Here is a 19,760-nt window from a genome sequence, read left to right as displayed (position 1 = left end):
GTTGTGACTATGCACTATATTTCTCTCGCTGTGCTTAAATATCTTATAAAATATTAATACATTCTTAAGTAATAATTATGTTATTAACATTGTTAACATGCTACAAAATGATTGTGCACTTCTTCCATTAAATTTTTTCAGTACATCTGTGCCTGGGTTTAAAGTAAATATTTTAACAACTTACTTATAATAGTTGTACATTACTTTAAAGTTGCACCAGGTCTCTGCTTTGGCTACTTCATAAATTAATAAATAATAACTGTTCCAGAGAAGAACATCCATAAAAATTAGTAAGAAAATATGATGTTATTGAAAACTTGGCCTAACGTGAGGGGGAAAGGATTTCAGTGAACAGGAAATAGTTAGCAAGTATAAGTGATAAATATAACAAAATAGTAAGTAAATATAATACAGAGAGGATCAAAATTTCATTAAGAAGAAAAAGGTTCAACATCAGCAAGATACAAACACTACTGTGTTTTTGGCAGACATTTTTAAACATATGTATTTTTGATCAGCAGCATAAAATTAACTTTCCAAATTATCATGGGCTTGTTTTTTTCCTTTTTCTGTTTTCATTCTTTCTGTGTATATTTTTATGTAATACAAACAATACCTGTATATATAGTTATTGACTATAACTTTTTTTGGTGATAAATTTGAAATTGCCACAGTTGCAAAACTAAAATAATGTATTTTAGTTTTATTATAATTTTTATAGTTTGCAGTTAAAAAATAAAATAATATATTAATACTTCAAATATGGATTATATTGACTACCTACACATTGAATATCTTTAATCCATTTAACAGTATAAATCACTAAAAGACTTAACAAGGAAATATGTTTGAAAACTTAGTTTTACTGCATTGGATGATTTCATATTACATAAATGTTTTGATTACCATTTTATATTTCCCTATTATTACACACATATGACAAATTTTCTGCTATGGTAACATCTAACATAATAAATTACACTTTTATTTTTTTTAACTTTGCATACTGAAAGCGTTCCTCTGCCTAATGAGTGAAATTATGTTAAGTAATAAATCTTCTGTATAGTAATTTATGTGGGTGATCATAAACTATCTTTTATAATTTACAGTCTGTCAACATTCTGTTAGGAAGTGACACTGAGAAAAACTCCTTTCTAATAGAAGAGGTGATCTTATGGAGTCCTATGGCAGAGGAAAAGAGGCTCTGTTATGATGCATTGGGGACATTAAAAGTCAGTCTGGTTGCTCTTCCAAGCAAGCCTCTTAATGAACATTATTATTTAATCAGAATATTATTGTTTCTAAACACCTAACACTGTGTTGTGCCTGATTTCTCACTTTCTGAGAAGATATGACCCTGAAGTTTGATGTTTTAGTTAGTACAAAACAATTTTTGGTTTTTTGATTGTGATTAGTTTTTCAACTTCAGTGAACAAACTGAGCGAGAGTTATTTTTTTCAGTGCATTTACGTATGAGTTGCAATAAATTTGAAAGGACAGAAAAATGCCACCAATTCTCTAATCATTAGCAGAAACGAAACCACTTCAGTGTAATAATTATCTAAGACAAATATTTATTAGTAAAGGGACCGATCTAATTACAGCTTCATATTTCTATATTATCTCTCATGTCTGCTCCAAAATATATTTAAATTATTAATAAATTACTTACAGGAACTGGAAAAACCAAAACCAAGCAGTTACACAACTGCAACTAGTGATTAGCCACTTTTCGGGAAAATAAAAGACCATTTTGAATCTTTTTTTCCATTATGCATGCTCAGCTCATCTCATTATAATGAGTATTACTCTAAGGGAAAAAAAACCCCCAGATTTCTTATTTCTTATTATAGCCCAAGAGCTAAAGTGACCCATAAGTAGTCTAGAGAGAGATTATAGCTAATTTGTGGGATTTGCTAAGGTTTTCATCTGTCATAAATAGGCAGACTTAATAGCAAAGATATAGGTTTCTGAGAGACCACTCCCCAGGGAAGTGGTCACAGCACCAAGCCTGCCTGCACTCAAGAAGTGTTTGGACAATGCTCTCACGGACATGGTGTGATTCTTGGGGTGTCCTCTGCAGGGCCAGGAGTTGGACTTGATGATACTGGTGGGTCCTTTCCAACTTGGATATTCTATGGTTCTAGGAGTGTTTCCACAGACGTAGCCCTTGGCATTGCCAGGTGATGGGGATTCAAAAGACCTGTTAGACAGCTAACCAAGGATATTTAGCAAAGCACCTCACCCACAGTGCAGTCTGAAACTCGCAAAACTCGCAAAAACTCACAAAATTTTTCAGCGTTTATTACTTCACACAAAAATCTCTCACCATATTTTATGTATTTCAAAAGTGTTGTAATATCATGATTGCAACTACACACAGTTGACAATGTAGCTGTCACCAGAATTGCTAAAGCATTGAGATTCTCTGCTCTTATGATCTGCTGTAAACTTTTAAGCATATTGACCAAAGTATTTTTTTTTTAAACCATCATCAAAATATTCACAGAAAAAGATAAGAAATAAGTTTTTAGCTCCCATCAGCACACTGCATCTATGTCAGATGCAAGCCATGAGTATGCAGTTACTCCAATGTTTCAGTAGGTACCTGGAATAAGAAAAATATAATGAATGTAAAACAAGAAGAAAAGCAACTACTGACACTAAGGTGAAAGTGTATCAGTCATTGCCACCGTGTCTGCTAATCTGTAGTAACTGCAAAAAATACACTTAAAATGGTTTTGTCCTTGATGCTAGAAATAGTTTTATTCTTCAATTTAAAAGAGAGGTCCTGTTTACATTTTTTTTTTGTTCTTTTGCTATGGTGTTTTGAGTTTACCTCTTGTGTTGGTGTTCCGGTTTGAGACAAATTTGGAGGAACGTCCAAAAATGAACATCCTCTGATAAAACGCAGGTTTATAGCCACCACTCCACCACCAGGTTCGGAAAGAATTTTTCCTCAGAGGAAAGTGAAAAAGTGAAAAATTCTTTCCAAACCTGGTTAGGGGAGGAGTGGCTGTAACCTGCCTTCTACCAGAGGACATTCATTTTTGGACATTCCTCCAAATTTGTCTCAAACCAGGACAATTGGTCACAAAATTAATTATTTCAATAGAAAATTATTTCTGTATATCTCACAGTGAAACAACCATGGTTGTTTCTTAGAAACCTGTATTATTGTCTTCATGATTCTTATATATATCCTTGGAACTACTGGCCACATACTGGCACTACTGAAATATTTTTATCCATATTTTCTTCCATGAATAATAAATGCCTCAAAGAACACTCCTTATGTGCAAGGTCAAGAAATCAAGGAAGGAAGAGCCTGATGTAGCTTTCTTTTAAATGTGCTTTAATTTTATTGTTCAAATTCTGGGATAAAACTATCTTAAGAACTAAGGATAAGCTAGAGCAAAAGTTGGGAAAGAAGATGTTTCCATCTTCTTGTGGAACTCAAGAAATTTACAGGTTAAAGAGATTAATTGCTAAACAGAGCCTGTCTTGTATGATGACATTAGTTCATGCAGAGGAAGGTGATTGCAAGACTACAAAAATTAGTTTGCTCCTTATATTTTTTCTATTTTCGAGGCCTTCGATAAATATATCTATATATGTATATATATCTACATACATATCTCACACATTTGTATGCCAGAAACAGCACCAACACTAATATTGGTTCCTCTATCTCAGGCCCATTTTCACTTTTTGGAACTTGAAACTACAGGGTTTCTTTAAAGTGTGCTTTTAAAGTGTTTTGTGAAAAAATGGAACAAAAAGCAGAATATATTTGTATTGAGTTCATGTGGCAAGGTATTGGTAGTGAGGAGACTGCAGTAATTTATGTTCATCCAAAAATTATCATAAATTGCTTAAAGTTCTATCTATTTTGTGAGCAAAATTTATCAGTTGCCGATGACTTTTAACTATCACTATTAACTTTCATTGCTTGTATATAATGATACAAAGAAGAAATGCAAGGAGTAATTTTTTTCATATCAAGAGAGGTTTTATATTTATGGACATTAAAAAATACAGCAAGCAGAAAAGGCAGAACACTATTGAAATTATGGTATAGCTTGTCAACAGCCAAGATATAATTAATGAGGACACCCTTTGACCCACTGCTGAAATTATAACTAGTGAAGTATTTCAAAAGCTGTAGAGGTCTTAAGTGGTTATGGACCACATCTGATTCACAGCTCTCTGGATATTTTTTGTCTCTTTCCACAGTCTGTGCAAAGAGCAGGTTTGTTTTGGTTTTTTTTTTTTATTTTAGGGAGTTGTTGAAGACTATCTTGCACTATCACTTTGTAGAAAGTTAAGCTCATATGGATTTAGAGGTGGGGTTTCATTGTCTACACCCAGCCATCTGCTTTCATTTAAGATGGCAGGCATCATCTGACACAAACCTTCTAGGTACCAAGTAGGGCCTACCAGGCATTGTTTGCTCATTTAACAGGGCTTGAAGCGCAGGCAAGTTACCCAGGGGTGTTTAAACCCATGTATATTTCTGTATGGGCAACTGAAATGAGTGCTGAATACCCTCTACATGAAAAAAACTAATTAATAAGAGTTGCAGTCCAACCCTCACTCTTGATTTCTAATTTATTAATTTTAATAGTAGGAATAACAATAATAATTAAAAAATAAAAGTAATATGGGAATAGAAATACATAAAAATTGAAGCAAAGATAAATATGAAGAACAGCTCTTTAGATCTTTGAGTAGAAAGTAAGATAGGCCATAGCCACGATCAAAATTGTTGCTGAAGCAAAACATGTCATAGGCAGTGTCCCTATAACAATCTTGTATACAGTATTTGTTCAGATTCAAATATATGCTGTTCTTCATGATATGGTCCTTTTGAAAATTTAATAGAACTTTAATATCTTTAGATGTTTTGATAGATTTTAGTTATGCCTACAGAGTCAAAAAGATACATTTTGATGCTTAAAATGAGGAACAGACATTCAAAATGTTTGTTACAAGACCCTGACAGGTCTGAGAAGAGCTTCACCATTTAGGTATTTCCATTGTTTTCCTCCACTTTTTTTTTAAATCAACCTATTTCCAGTTATTTGGTATGATTATGTTACTGAAAATGGTAAAACAATTCAAGGTTTAATTGGTCTTTTAAAGCTTTCTGATTTGTGTTACTGACTGTTTCATTAGCCAGAACCAAAAGAATAAAAATAGGTCCAAAAATCCAGGACAGGATACAGTCACATGTAAAAGATCATTGAGAAAGTACTTTTGAATACTTATTTTTGTATAATGTCCTCAATATTTTGGTTGGTTTTATGAAAACAAGTGAAAGAGAAAAAAAACCAATCTTATTCCCTGCTGAATTTTCTTCCTTATTCCTTGGGCAAACTTCAGCATGACAGTTTAATATATCTTTTCTCATTGTGATTTGTCAAGGTTGTCAAAATCACCAGAAGTATAGATGCTTTATTTTCAAGGTTTTCCCTGTCCTCGTATTTTTGGGGGGGTTTTTTTGGTTTTTTGCTTTTTTTAATTTTTTTTTCAGTAGTAGCTGGAGTAAAAAGCAATGAAGATCAACATCACAATAAATGAAAATATATCAAGCAGTCATGGCGCTATTGTGTGTAAGATAGCTTTTCTTCACAACCATAAAATAAAGAATATAGCCAAGTTAAAATATATATTCTTTATGTGGAAATACATGACTGATGATGATTTGCTATTTATCTTTGTGAGTGAGAGGCACTTCAATTTACAAGTGGAACTGTTATGAAGAAATCATTCGTCACTTCACTATGAATGACAATAGGCTAGGCCTGTCATTGAATCACCATGGGTAAAATTGTCTGCTACAGAGAGCCAAAAGACTTTCATGTATATCATTCAAGCTCCACTTCAGTTGTATTCTAAGGCTTTTACTGGAGGTTAAATGGAGCACAGGTTTTGTTTTGCATTTCTGAATGGGATTGCACTCCACTTGAGAATATCCTAACTGCATTCTCTGCGAGGTTTTATATGGCGCTCATCGCTTCTGCATCTGAGCAGTAGTGCATTAAAGGCAGGAGTAACATCTGTGGAATGCGAGTTCTGTCATATTCTTCTCAGGTGTGTTTGAAATGCAGTTGTTTTGAGCTATTATTTTCAGAATTTTATAGGCAGACATGAACTTTGTCATCTGTTTATTGTTGTACATAATGGAGATGCAATGTAAATTGCAGAGACAAAGTCAAAGATAGCAAATTCAAACACATTGCAGAAAGTAGTGTTATTTGGCACGTTTCACCATTTCTCTGGGAAAATTCTCTCCAAACAAACTTCACACATAACAAAAGCTGTTTTCTAGGAAGTTAGACATAGCACTGAATTCTTAGCCTTTTATTTCCTAAGTGCCCATTTCTCAGGTCCTTGGACAAACCTTTTTCGTCAGCACTTTGCTGGTCTCGATGAAAATGGCAGCTATTCCCATTAACAGAAACAGTTCCTCTGTTTATTCAGAATAGGCCCTCTACCTCTACTTCTACTGACTGATAATGGTCCCTGAAACCTCTGCAGTACCCCATATGTCCTGCCACCTTCTGTTGACACCTTTCAGCTTCTGCTAATTCTTACTGCCTCACTGACCTACTTCCAACTCTGGATCTAAAAATCAGCTTGACCCTGTCGAAAAATAGACAGCATTCAGAACTGGACTGTTGCTGATAAAAATTCACATATCAATGACAGATCTTGATGAACTCTGGAGATAGGAAGTACTGATGTGTTTTTATTCAGCACCTGAAAGACAAATTCACTTTCACCAAGTAAGCCTCATGGAGGTCAGATTTAAACTTTACAGTCACAGAGAGGACTATGAATCACCTGATCCAGAAGAAATGGTTGCAGAGAAAGAGCACATGAAATGCAGCAGCAGTTCAGGAATGCAGCAAGAAAAACACCTCCTGAAGATCAAGAAAGGATATCTATGTAAACCACCATTTTCCTAAACCTAGGTACTAAATGAAACTCAAATTCAGCAGAAAGAGAAGCCGTGAGAGCTTCAACAAAAGGAAGCCAGCCTCTCAGAATGCTTTTTCAGCTTGTAAGAATAATTGGCACAAGCATAAGCATATCTTTGGTTGAATTTTCCCAGTCAATGCTCTCTTCTTTCTTCATCAAAACATTGACTCTTTCCAATAGGGACAGTGCTTGTAAGTATGGGCTCTTACATGTATCTGAGGAAAGAATATAGTTTGAAAGTGGTTTAGGACTACTCAAGTTCGTTAATTTTTAAAAAGTAATATTAGAATAGAGATCCTGTTCCAGCAAAGGTGAACCCAGGAAGAGAACCAGTTCTCATTCTGTATCTAGGTAAAAGAAAACTGAAACAAATAACAATGCTACTGTTAGAACTAACAGTGGTTTATATACTACTCCAGCATTTTCTCTTTAGATCCTAGGTAAGAAGTAACAAGAGTTCAGGCCTCTATCCTTTTACAGAACTCAGCACAAGTATCTATATACAAACTGTGTTAATGAAATTAGCTTTATGTAAATTTACACAGGATTAGTAACAACATGCCATACAGTGTTTGGTACAACGGACCTTTGGATCTGGCTTAGATGTCAAAAAAGTATCTCTTTTTAAAACCTGAGAAAACACAAAATATTTTTTTTTATATTCTCTTTTTGAACAAATGGAAATATATGATCTGAATGGTTTGAAGCTATGCCTGTACCAACCTAAGAGAAAGAAGCAGGTGCTGCCTGGCTGTCTGACTGCTGCCTGTTTGGTAATAAACTATTTTTTTACTGCATGCATTGAAAATGTTGGTGTTCAACTACAGTGGCACAAAATCTGTAGGAATTCCATATCATTTAGAGTTGTAGCCCTCTCACAAAATTTACCTGCAAGTGGCTGGTGTATTTACACAGTCATAGGACATTCACCTTAGAGAAACTGTGCCCTGAGTAATCTGTAGAAAGGGTTTACTTATTCTAAATGTGCTGAAAGCCTCTGGGTGCGGTAAAATGATTAAAGTCTTCCTATTGCACTTAAAGCATCGTTTCACTTGCACTATAAACACCATCAAATGTTTTCTACCCCTGGGTATTGATCCCAAAGATCACAGAAGGAGAAAAGAAAAATCTGATAAGGTTCTTATGTTGACCTTGGGTAACTGAAGTATAAAGATTGATATATCATTGTGTTCTGGCAAGCAGTAAGATTTCCTCTGCCTACCCCAGTAGCAACTGGGCACATTTTGCATGCTGCTACTAAATCATCACAAAATTACATTAGCATATTGTGTATTTACTTATTTTTCGAATGTGCTGTTCATAATGGCCATAATGGGAGCAGCACTGTTGTGAGTAATCTGACTAAAAAGTCCAGCTGCAAACTATAAAGCAATTCTTGATTTATCTGGCCACAGCAGGCACTGACTTCATTACATTACACAGCAGCCAGCAGAACTTAGCCTTTATAATTATTCTGATGCTTTTCTGTGTTGCTGCTATTCATCAGAGTAAGTTTCACTTGTCATGTTCCTTGCAGTGGAAACTTTCCAGTAAAGCTAAATTTTAAGAACTTGTGCAGTATTATTATTGCTGATTAAAGTCAATTTTCAAGGAGGGCTCATGGTGTAAAAAGCCCCACAATCATACACAATAAAATTACCTAGTCCCTGCCCTGAAGAGCTTACAGTCTAAAAGGCACTTATCTTTAGAGGTGAGAGAAAGGTTTCATTAAAGGAATTTTAAATGCATTGAAATGCATTATTTGGCAAGTTGGAGTAGAATAAGCAAAGTAATCAAAGTAATGGCAGACAAATGTTCTTTAGTTCCATTTTTGGGGTAATGAAAAAGTTTTACTTACTACCTGCAAACTTTTGACTATAAAATGGCCTACATGTTCTTTCCACCTTGCCCAGCTGTGTCAGATGGACAAGTCCCAGACTGAAGGGAAGGAGCAGTGCTGCTGCTTGATGAAAGTATGAGTTGTCTGTTCAAGTCGTGATGAAAGTGCTGTTGTTTGTGAGAGGATGACAAAAGAAAAGCATTAGTGGACAGATACACAGGTTTTTTGATTTCCTAGAAATCCAGAAAAAAGTTCCGTTTTCATAATTGAAGAATGTAATAGGAAATTACTTGTGTGAAGTAATCAAAAACTTACAAAGAAAGCTTAAAATCATAAATGTAAAAAAAACCACAACAGTCCGTAAAATAAATGTCCTCATAGAAAAATTCCCTTGAAACCAGTGTTTAATAGGATCCTGATTTCTTACTTGACACTTTCTATTTTTATGGAGGACACATTTTAGAACATTCAAGGCACTTTGCTTACCATAACTATCTCAAAACAAAAAGTGAAACTATTTGGAAATTTGTCTGTCATGGAGGTTCCAGATGTGTCCAACACATTGTTCAGTGACTAATTTGAGTCCTATCTCTCACAAGAATAATGAAATAAAAAGAATAAATTGGTGCACAATGTGTCCAGTATTTTCTACCCTGAAACTTCCAGTCATATTTTTCATTGATACCTTTAAAATGAAGTCTGTAATACACTTACACAGCGAAAAACATATGCTACTTTGTGCAACTTCATATAGTTTCATCACATTTTCAATATCATTCTTAGTAACAGCAGTGTTTGAATGCTGGTACATTGGCCAGGACTTAACTAAGCAACACAGAAGGGTATCACAGTAATATGAAAAAGTACATTTTCACATATAGTTGTGATGGCAAAAAAGAAATTGCAGTGGGTATGCTTTCGTTTCTTTTTTCCTAGAAGGAATAGGCCTCAAAATCTCTCATACTAAATGATAGAATGAGTATCAGTCCCGTTTTGCATTTGAGACTGGATAAACCTAAGGCAGGAAATAAGACCTTGGGTTCATCTGAGTCGCTTGATCCAGATAAGATTAGGGTTTTCTACCTGTCTGAGAAATAATTCTGACATGGCTAAACTTGCTATATTTTTGTGCCTCTCTCTGTAGTCTAGAGGGAAATGATGTTTAGTCTACTGAAAACTCAATCTTGCACTGAACCTTGATCTTCTCAAGTGGACACCTCATTTTCACCTGCTATATCAAAAAATAAATTAAACATGTTTATACAGGAAATACTATATTTTCCTTCCCCTTATATCTGCCAAAGCTTCTTGGATGATAAGAAAAATAAATAAAGAATATGCAGAAAAGCTGGAAATTAGTATAGTTTGTAATTAATGCATTCACAGTGTCAGAGGATGACTTGATGCAATGTGCTTGTTAAGATAACATCAAAGAAAAAAATAACATAGGTTGATTTTGGAGACCTGCTTTGTGTCTCATAGCAGGCATCAGATGAAGAGCATTTTTGTTATATTTCAAAAGTAATAAAAATGACCATTTAAAATTGAAATATTTCTTGCGGTTTTCTACTTCAGTGATGTCATGGTAAAATAGTTAGTTTGGTTTTGAAGAGTGAAAAAAAATAGGCAATACACTCAAGGTATTTAAGAACTGTAATGAAAAAAAAATTAAAAAACAAGATTAGGTATTTTTTCATCCAGTTTTCACTCAAGAAGAAAGTAAATGTTTTTTATTAAGAATTATTTGATACAAGTTTAAGGCTTTGATTATCAGAAAATTAAAATATTTTCCAGTCAAACCTACGCATAAAAATCTATGGCTATGTTTTCTCAAATTTGCTTTCTATCTGGAAATATGTATAAAGCAGAGTTCTTTGGTTCACATTTAAAACATTAGTTGTAACTTAGGTAAAAATGTACTCACTGTTAATTTATAGAATTTCTTATATAAATGTCACAACTATGTAAGTATAAAGACTCTCTTGGAGATATCAATGACATTTAAGGTAGGTTTCATATGAGTTGCCTGAAGACAGGTATTTAGTGCTATCAGAGATTCCCTGTCTCTGCACCTTTGTTTTGAGAAAGGTTTGAATGTTTGTAGGTCTTATCTGTGAGCCCTAGGCTGATATCTTGAATACTGTAGAAATTACCGGCTCCAGTAGATATCCACTTGTAATCTACTTGATAGTTATTTGCTCTTCAATGAGTCCAAATAGGAGTTTGGATAAGTAGGACTCAGTTTGGCTGACTCTACAGTTGCATGCATTGCCATCTAAAATTCCCCTGATACCGGTTTGGGGCTGACAGATATGGCATGGAACCAATGGGATACCTACACCGTCCTTAAAGAGATGTTGGAGGCCAGGTACGACAGATGTGAGGACCTCGAATGACAACAGATATCTATAGTTAATCAGCCTAATTAAGCCTCTGTGTTTTACCTTCTAGATCATTATATGCTGCATTTTAACCTGCGATAGCCAAACTGAAAAAGAAGTAGGTAGACTGTAGCTGGCCATATAGAAAGCATACTTTTAAAACTGTCTATGTGAAAAAATGTGGGGTTTTGATGTAACAGTACGGTATTTACAATGTGAATTAAATACAAACTACATATTTAAAAACTCTTTTCTCTGTAGTAAAGTTTTTAGGTTTCTTTGAAATATAAAGGTAACATGCATCCATAATGAAAAACTTTCCATGCAGTGTAAAAGTTGTGAATGAGTATTTTCATATTTCTATAGTGTTTATAAACAATTTTCTTGAGAAAATTAGTTCTAAAGATTGTGACTCATACAAGTGGATTGAAGTCAGAAAGTGAAAATTGTTTGATTTTCCAGCTGCCTAACTTATGATAGTTTGCCATTCTGAAGCATCTTCTGAATTTTCAGTTTTCAGATGAAAATATTTATATTAAAAAAATTGGAGAAATTTCATATGCAATTTGCTTTTAATCATCACTCTACACGGGAGCCTTATGTCACACAGCCTTCAATGACATCACTCTGTGTCACTTCCTATATCATGATATCAATGATTTTACTTCTCTCTTACTACATTTGCATAATTTGTGAACTAGATATCATAAATTATCAAAATTTAACTTCTAAATTATGAATATTCAAGTATAAAGAATTCTATATCTATTGTCTTCTCCATCTTTTGGGCTTCTGTCTGACTCTGAATGAATAAAATTAAGGACTTCTTTCAAGCTAGTATTCCCACTTTTGAAGTGTGTTGACTTTGAAGAGAAGTGTGATTTTAAATGACTTAGGATAGAAGGCAATAATTTAGGAAAGTGAGAAGGATGGAATAAAGTAGTGAAATACAGCAAGAGCTAAACTGATAAATGAAGAGGACAAATTTTAATTAGATGTTAATATTGGTATTAAAAATTTTGGAAGGTAATGAATTAACCTCAGTATTTTGAAAGTTTTGCTTGTTTAGATAAAATAGATCACTAATTATTTAAAACACTATGTATTGAGAAGAAGGATGACACCTGCAGTCAAGGTGTGTTTGTGCAAGGACAACTGCTGCTTTAGAAATGCAACACTGTGTAACATGTTCTGGGTTCAGCCAATTATTTTATAGTAGGAAAAGCTGGTATTAGCAGCCTGACACGTGAAACCATTCTTTTTCCACATAATAGCTTTCGTTCTATATCACTGAAACATTTGCTCTTGTACTAAAGGTGTATCATAGCTCTGATTTCTTTCTCGTTGCCACCTCTGAACACTACATATTGAAAGTGGAGATGAAAATGTTGAATAAAATGTTCTTAATAGTTACGCATTGTTACAGAAAATTTCAGGAGACTTTGAAATAATACTTTTTCCTTCAAATACTGAATGAAATGGATAGGAAAGAGCACAGAAGAATTATGATTTCTGCAGAAGGTTTAATAAATTACAGCAACAGCCTGTAGAGCTAATAGCTATTCAATTTGTAAGTTATGTATATATGTGTTTATTTATTAACTTCTTAATTAATTTATTTCTACCAATTGCTACTCCTGCTCCAGAAAGACACAAGACATGACTACATTAAAATTTTCATTGATTTCTTAAGCTGAGGTGGGATTCATCTGGCCTAGCTTTAGACAGGTGTAATGTAGATGTCTATATCTGATTAATCTGTTATTACTTGAAAATAAGTCATTGAAAATAAGTGTTTCTGAACCACTTGTTATGTAAGACTACTTTAAGAGGAGATATAATATAATATAAAATTATGAATCTTCCCACTGTGTTTCCTTTTCAAAGGGAATCTAAAGTGACCAATTTACTAAGAGAAGTGTGTAGCTGATCAGAGAAATCTAAACTCAAGTATCTGGTGCAAATATATTAAAAAAAAAGTTTAAAAAGTAAAAATGTATTTGAAAAAATTTGCAAACTCAGAAGTACAATCTTACAGATCAAACTATCATATTTTTTAGCTTAAGACCCTTATTTTCTATGTGCAAATAATGAAGTATTTCATGCTTCCTGATCTACAGATGGTTTTTTTTATTGTTCAACATTTGAAATAAAAAATAATGATTTAGGAGTGTTGTTTGGAACTGAAATCCATTTAGACATTTTATACCTCTCTGATGTAGCAGGATGTAATAAGAATATGTTGATTGACTACATCAACAAAAATATGTTCAGATATTCAAAGAATAATTTACAGATGCTGAAGTGTCAGATTTAAATAAAGGAAATCTACTTTCACAAATTTATTATGATTTAATGGTTTACTACCAGTGCCAATCCATTCAGTGAGATGTAGTTACACAGCTGAGGAGCTCATGCTGCCAAAGTTTCAGGAGCCTAGAGGGTAGCAAGTAGGAGGAATACAAGTTAATTCTTGCATTAAACTGCAGAATTATTTTATTCGTGTCTTGTTTCCTTCCTTCTCTTCTTGGGTCTTCTTAAAAACAATTTTCATTTCACCAGGATACTGCCATTACAGCCTGGAAATTACAAGAGCTGTGTAATATGTAAAGAATCTTTACAAATGACCCAAAATGCTTTTCCAGATTTTCATTTCAAAGACTTTATCTTTAATGCTGACTTGTCTGAATGGTGCATCATTGCATTCTGAACACCTCTTAGGAATGCTTAGCATGCTTTTCATAATTTTCTTAGTCTGAATTAAGCTACTTATGTTTTCGTGCTTCAAATCAAAATGTTATGATGCATTAAATTATATTAGGGATTTTCTATTAAAACATGTGCGTATTTTTAAGTTTCAGACATCACTGTACACAAAAATAGACTATTTTACACTAAGTAGTTCCATCTATTTACAAAATATTTTTGAATAGTGACACTTAACTATAGCAGTGTTTTGGGAAACAAAATCATTGTATCTTGTTCAAAATCTTTGTCAAGTATCTGGTGAAGACACAGTTCACTTCTTATGAAGCTTTCTTTTGACTGTAAAGTGGACTGGCCGGTCAATACGAGGCTGGGGCCCCTGTGAGCCACAGAAATGGTGACAGACTGTAAGGAATAGGCCAACAGGAACACTGGGAAATTCAGCAGTGATACACACAACCTGGGGAACAGCTTTGGGAAAAAGTCTCTGAGGACGGTTAACTGGAGTCAGCAATGTGTTCTGGCAGCAGAAATAGCAACAGCATACGGAGTTGTGTTAGCAGCACAGGCAGCAGGTCCAAGGAAGTGGTTATCATCCCCACACTTGTAAGGTCACCCCAATACTATTGCATCTTCTTTGGTGTTCTTCAGAATAGGACAGACATCAGTAAAGCTGGATGAGTTCATCAGAAGGCCATCAGAACAATCAGAATGGAGCACTTGCCCTGTGAGGGACTACTCAGGGACCAGGGCTTGAGGTCTTGAAGACCACTGTACAGTGTGGAAGTTTTCCCAGAGAGACTGTGCCTTAGGAGTTTCAAGACCCAACTGGACAGAAACCTCTTCAGACCTCAGAGACGCTCTGTATCAAGAACGAGGACAGACTAGAGTCTTCTTATATTCTCTTCCCACTTGAGTTAGCCTATGCAGTGACACAAGGAGAAAAAGGAAGCCAGATACAGTGGTAAAGACACTCTTCTGGGATGGGGGAACTTTTGAGATTAAGCCAAAAGAGGCATTAAAGATAGGTGACTTTCTGAGACATATTTAGCCTCTAATTTATTATAAAAATGACAGTGATATTACCAGCTCTGTTTTATCTCTCTGCTCTGAATAAGTAGTGGATTAAAAGCAGGTTAATTTAATTTACATCCTGATAGGCACTGCTAAACAATGATTTTATGTAGGGTTCAAGACTAATGGCACCTTTTTGACTCTGACAATCTTAAGCTGCACCATGAAGTTTCACAGAAAGTGATCAAAACACTGTTGAGACCAATTTAGGGATCTATAAACATATGGATCTACTGTCTGCAAAATTCTCATACAGGTCAGACATGAATAAAGAGTCATATTTTTCTCAAGTTAGTAAAAGCATTTGACATGAATGTTAATATATGAGACAAAATGTTCTGGCACAGGAAGTTCTTGTTAGGTCTGTACTCGGGGCAGATTTCAGCTCAAGACTGTAATTCCTATTTTTAAATACCTAAATAAAGATGCCCACTTCTGACCTAGAGGCTTGACAAATGGCACAGTCAGATATATATAATACCATTTGTGATGGACAGTGTCACGAAGTCTGGCTTCTAGTTGTTCATCCAGAAAGGCTGGTTGTCCTACAGATCCTAGGTCTTGAGCCTTAACTCAATCCTTTTAATTCAACTAGGTAGTTGAATTGAGCTCTAGGTGTTTATATTCTAGCTACAGCCAATGAGTATCCAGGATGAAATTCAGTTACTAAAACTTTAGGTGCATTTTGATATCTCACCTATCCTCCAAGTGTATGTTGATAAGTTTTCAATTAATCATCCAAAATTGTTGGCAGGAAAATATGCTCTTATGAATATTGCTGATTAAAACATTAATAAAATTCCACAGGATTTATGTGTAAAAGGTTTTGCCATGAAGCACACGGTCTCTTTTTCTTCTCTTTTCTTTGATGAAAGTGAAATGGGTTTGAAGTGTTGTTAAAGGATACCAAATGATTGCACACCTGCTTTCCAGTTGCTAATGGCTAAGACTTGAAGCATGCTACTTATTTTATACAGACCAATCGTTGTCAGCAAAGCAAGCTGGGAAGAAACACTCACAAATTTATCTTCATGAAATGGAGTGAACCACAGGGAAGGATGTCAGCTTTAGTCAATTTTGAAGTTTAGCTATGTGGAGCTGTTTATCAATTATAGATTTAATTTCTGAGGCATTTTTCATCTGGATGCTATTTGAGCCTTGAATATTACAGATTATATTTCTGGCAAAATCCTAGGCAATTGGGTGAATCCTAGAGACTCTTTCACCAATATTTTAACATAGTAGGAATTTTACAGGGCTCACTACATAAAACCATATTATTCTATGTTTGTTTTGTCTATGTCATCCTTTGTTTACAGATACACTTTGCTGAATACTCAGTTTTCCATTTAATTCTTTGGGAAAGTTACAAGAATTAGCATGCAAAATGTCATGTTTTCCTCTTTTTCCCTTTGTACAGTGATATATTAATAAAGATGGAAATCTACAGCTATATTTCAAGCTGTAAGACAATACAAAAAAAAAGAAAAAAGATCAAGTCTCTGTGCAAATTTCAGCTGAATTAAAACATAACATTAATAATAATTCTGTTATTCAATGCTGAAAAAAATTGAATAGGAGGAAAAAAGTGTGAATGCAGAAAAGGGAAGGGATATAAAGAATTATTCAAGAGCATTCTTGTACAGTACATTTGTGGGAGAATAGATTTGTCATATGAATAGTGTGTCATAAAGGAACTGTTGGAGTACTTAAACAATTTGGTGAATTCCTATAATTCATGGTGAAGAATGAACAATACAATAATGCAATTTTGATTGAAATTCTAAATAAGAATGATGTTTCCACAGGTGATTCTTTATTATCTTTCTCCACTGTTATATCACGCTGCCAGTGCATGCAGTGCTAAGAGTTAGAAATATCTATATGACTAAATGACGGATAACTAAAAGGAGAGGCAACGTAATGGCTCATTCATAGGCATAAGGCTGAATATAAAGGCCAAACTAAGGACGAAATCTATTCATTACTTAAGTTGGATAATGAAACAATAGTCCTAGAAATAATATCAACCATTGTAATTATGCAAGTATTTTCCAAAATAAAACAGCTTGGGATGAAAACACAAGGAAAAGATGAAGGTAAAAAAAACCCACCAACCAGCCAAATAAACACAAATAGTGAAGAGACTAATAAATCTCTTAAAATCAAAGTTCAATTAACTAATATAATCAGCATCTAACTTTCTCTGTTTTTATAGTATTCTACTGCAGGAGTAACCTTAAAAAGTTTAGTCATAGGAAGTTGAACAGGAGGTTTGGAAAGAAGGAAGTGACAGGATTGAAGAAAAGGACTCAAGAGAACTCAAGGATACTTTGGACCATAAACAGATGGTGGTAGCAAGCCACTCAAGAAGAACACACAAAATGAATGGATTAGAATATTTTGGGACAAAAATACGCTAAACAGTGGTAACCTAGAAGTATTTTGTCAAAATGTGGTGATGAAGAAAAGGTCTTATTTATGAAATTGGGATTATCTCCTTTACATAAAATGTATTGAAAAGTAGATAATAATATTGATACAAGGACTAAATATAGAAGATGGGACTCTGTCCAGATGCCAGGAGTTGAATTATAAATTATTCTAGCAGGTTGGGAAGAGATTAATATAAAATATTACACAGTTGGCAGCATTGTGCACTGACTAATCTTTTAGAATTATGGACTATGTGAAAGAGACAAATAGGACTGGTATGCACCAGATAAAATAATACAAAGGGAGATTATAAAGTATTACTGCATTTTACTATCTTTCCTTCCATTAATTATATGCAGTGTGAGCAGGAATGGTAGCTATAAAATAAAGAACTAATTGAGGGAGAGTGTTTCACCATGGACTTTCTTCTTCTGTTTTGCAGAACTGGCAATGAAAATTACATAAAAATTGAAAAATTATGATAATCAGACTTTAAATTGAATGGCATGAATGGAATAATAATATTAAAAATTTGTGTGTGGAGACACAAAAGGAACATCATGTAACCTGGAAATTTGTTCCATCCTAATAGAACAGGCCCTCAGAAAGTAACTTTAAAGAGCACTGAACTTATTTTTTAATATGAGTGGTGCTTTTGTATAAAACAGTTAGAAATAAATCCATTTATTCTTAAAAACTCAAGTGAATAACAGCTGAACCAACCAACTTAATGAACATGTATTTTAGCAAGAAGAAAATCCACAGGTTTTCTTCTGGTTTGTTTAAGGTTTTTTTTGGTTTGGGGTTTTTTTAACCCATTTTTTTTCTTTTAATAGACATGTATTTTCTTATGCTAGTTTTTACAAACACAGAAAAGCTGTATGTTTTATTAATATTATTTATCTAAATTGTGCTCTTGGATTTGGTGTGGGTCATGACATCTTCATAACTAATCATTGGCTTGTGGTCATGTGACTCTGTTGATACATAAGTTTTCATGCCTGTGCTAAGGCAGTTAATCTTTATCATAAAAACACCCACTAGTTTTCTCTGAAACCAGTGTACCACTGATTTCCCCAAGACTGATAAAATTCTCCTTTGCAAGTTTTTTATGTTCTACTCAAATTGGTCAATTTCACTTAGCAAGAGAAACCAAAAAACAAAAAAAAATTGAAATTGTTTCATTTCTGTTGAAATAAACGGAAATTTTTCCACTGGCAGCAAAAGAATCTGTATCTGATCATGTAAGCCTGCTCCAGTTAATGGAAGCAAATACAAATGCAAGGGAGACATCACATCCCACCTCAAATCCATGCCAAAAATTAATTTACTTTATTATTATTATTATCACTCAGAGAATCTTTTTTTTTTCTCCAACGTAGTCATCTTCTTTTTTAAAAAAAGTCATGCTCAGTTTTCCAACTATTGCCATATTGTAACACAAAAAGTCATACTAACAGGTAAGATTCAGCGACCTTTAGCCAGAATAATGTATTGCTTAGAAAAACTTAAAAAAAAAAAGAAAGTCACTTTTGCTCCAAAGCATTATGCATATGTTCTTAAAGAGTTATGTATAAATACTGTCAGGGAGATAAGCTAGCTAAGCATATGCACTTCACACCGGTGTCAAGAGCTAGTACTAGACTAATACCCTGAGACAGATATTAATTTACTGAATAGTCCCATTGTGCTAACATGAATAATAATTTTAACCAGACATTTTGACTTTTTTCCTTATAAGAATAACTTAAAGTTCAATAAAAATATTTTTAAATCCTGCTAATATTCTTCCTTCATGCTTCTATGAAGATCTATGATGATCTTTTAACTCAGTAGCCTAAGGATGGAGAAGAGTAGCAAAAGCATAAGCAACAAGGAAATGGAAGAATAAACAGCTAGTTAAAAGCAAGAGAAACAGGATCCTTTAAAGATAGGAGATAAAATAGAATTTTATAATGAATATAGTAAATCAGAAATCACTTGCCCTAATTTCACACAAGACTATGGATAAGGTTTTAACAGCTATAATACTAGCACAAGTGTAGTTATATTCCTGCCCCTATCTCACCTGTATATGAACCTTTCTTCCTACCTTCATGCCTGCACTGCTCCATATGGTTTTGAGATTGTCAGTTCCTAAATACTCCTTTTATTCATATGAATAATGGTTTTCAAATAAGCAAGCCTAGTTGAAAAAAAGAAACCCTAACTTCTGTCACATAACTGTGAGCTCATCTAAATAGTCTATAAATGGGGGGAGGAAAAAAAAACTTGTGAAGTCTTCTGGTCCTGAGATTTGGAAACTAGAACTACTTACATAGTCAGAAACAGCTGAA

The sequence above is a fragment of the Corvus cornix genome, chromosome 1 (genome assembly GCF_000738735.6).
Source record: "Corvus cornix cornix isolate S_Up_H32 chromosome 1, ASM73873v5, whole genome shotgun sequence".
Lineage (NCBI taxonomy): Eukaryota > Metazoa > Chordata > Aves > Passeriformes > Corvidae > Corvus > Corvus cornix.
This window is presented reverse-complemented; position numbering follows the sequence as displayed.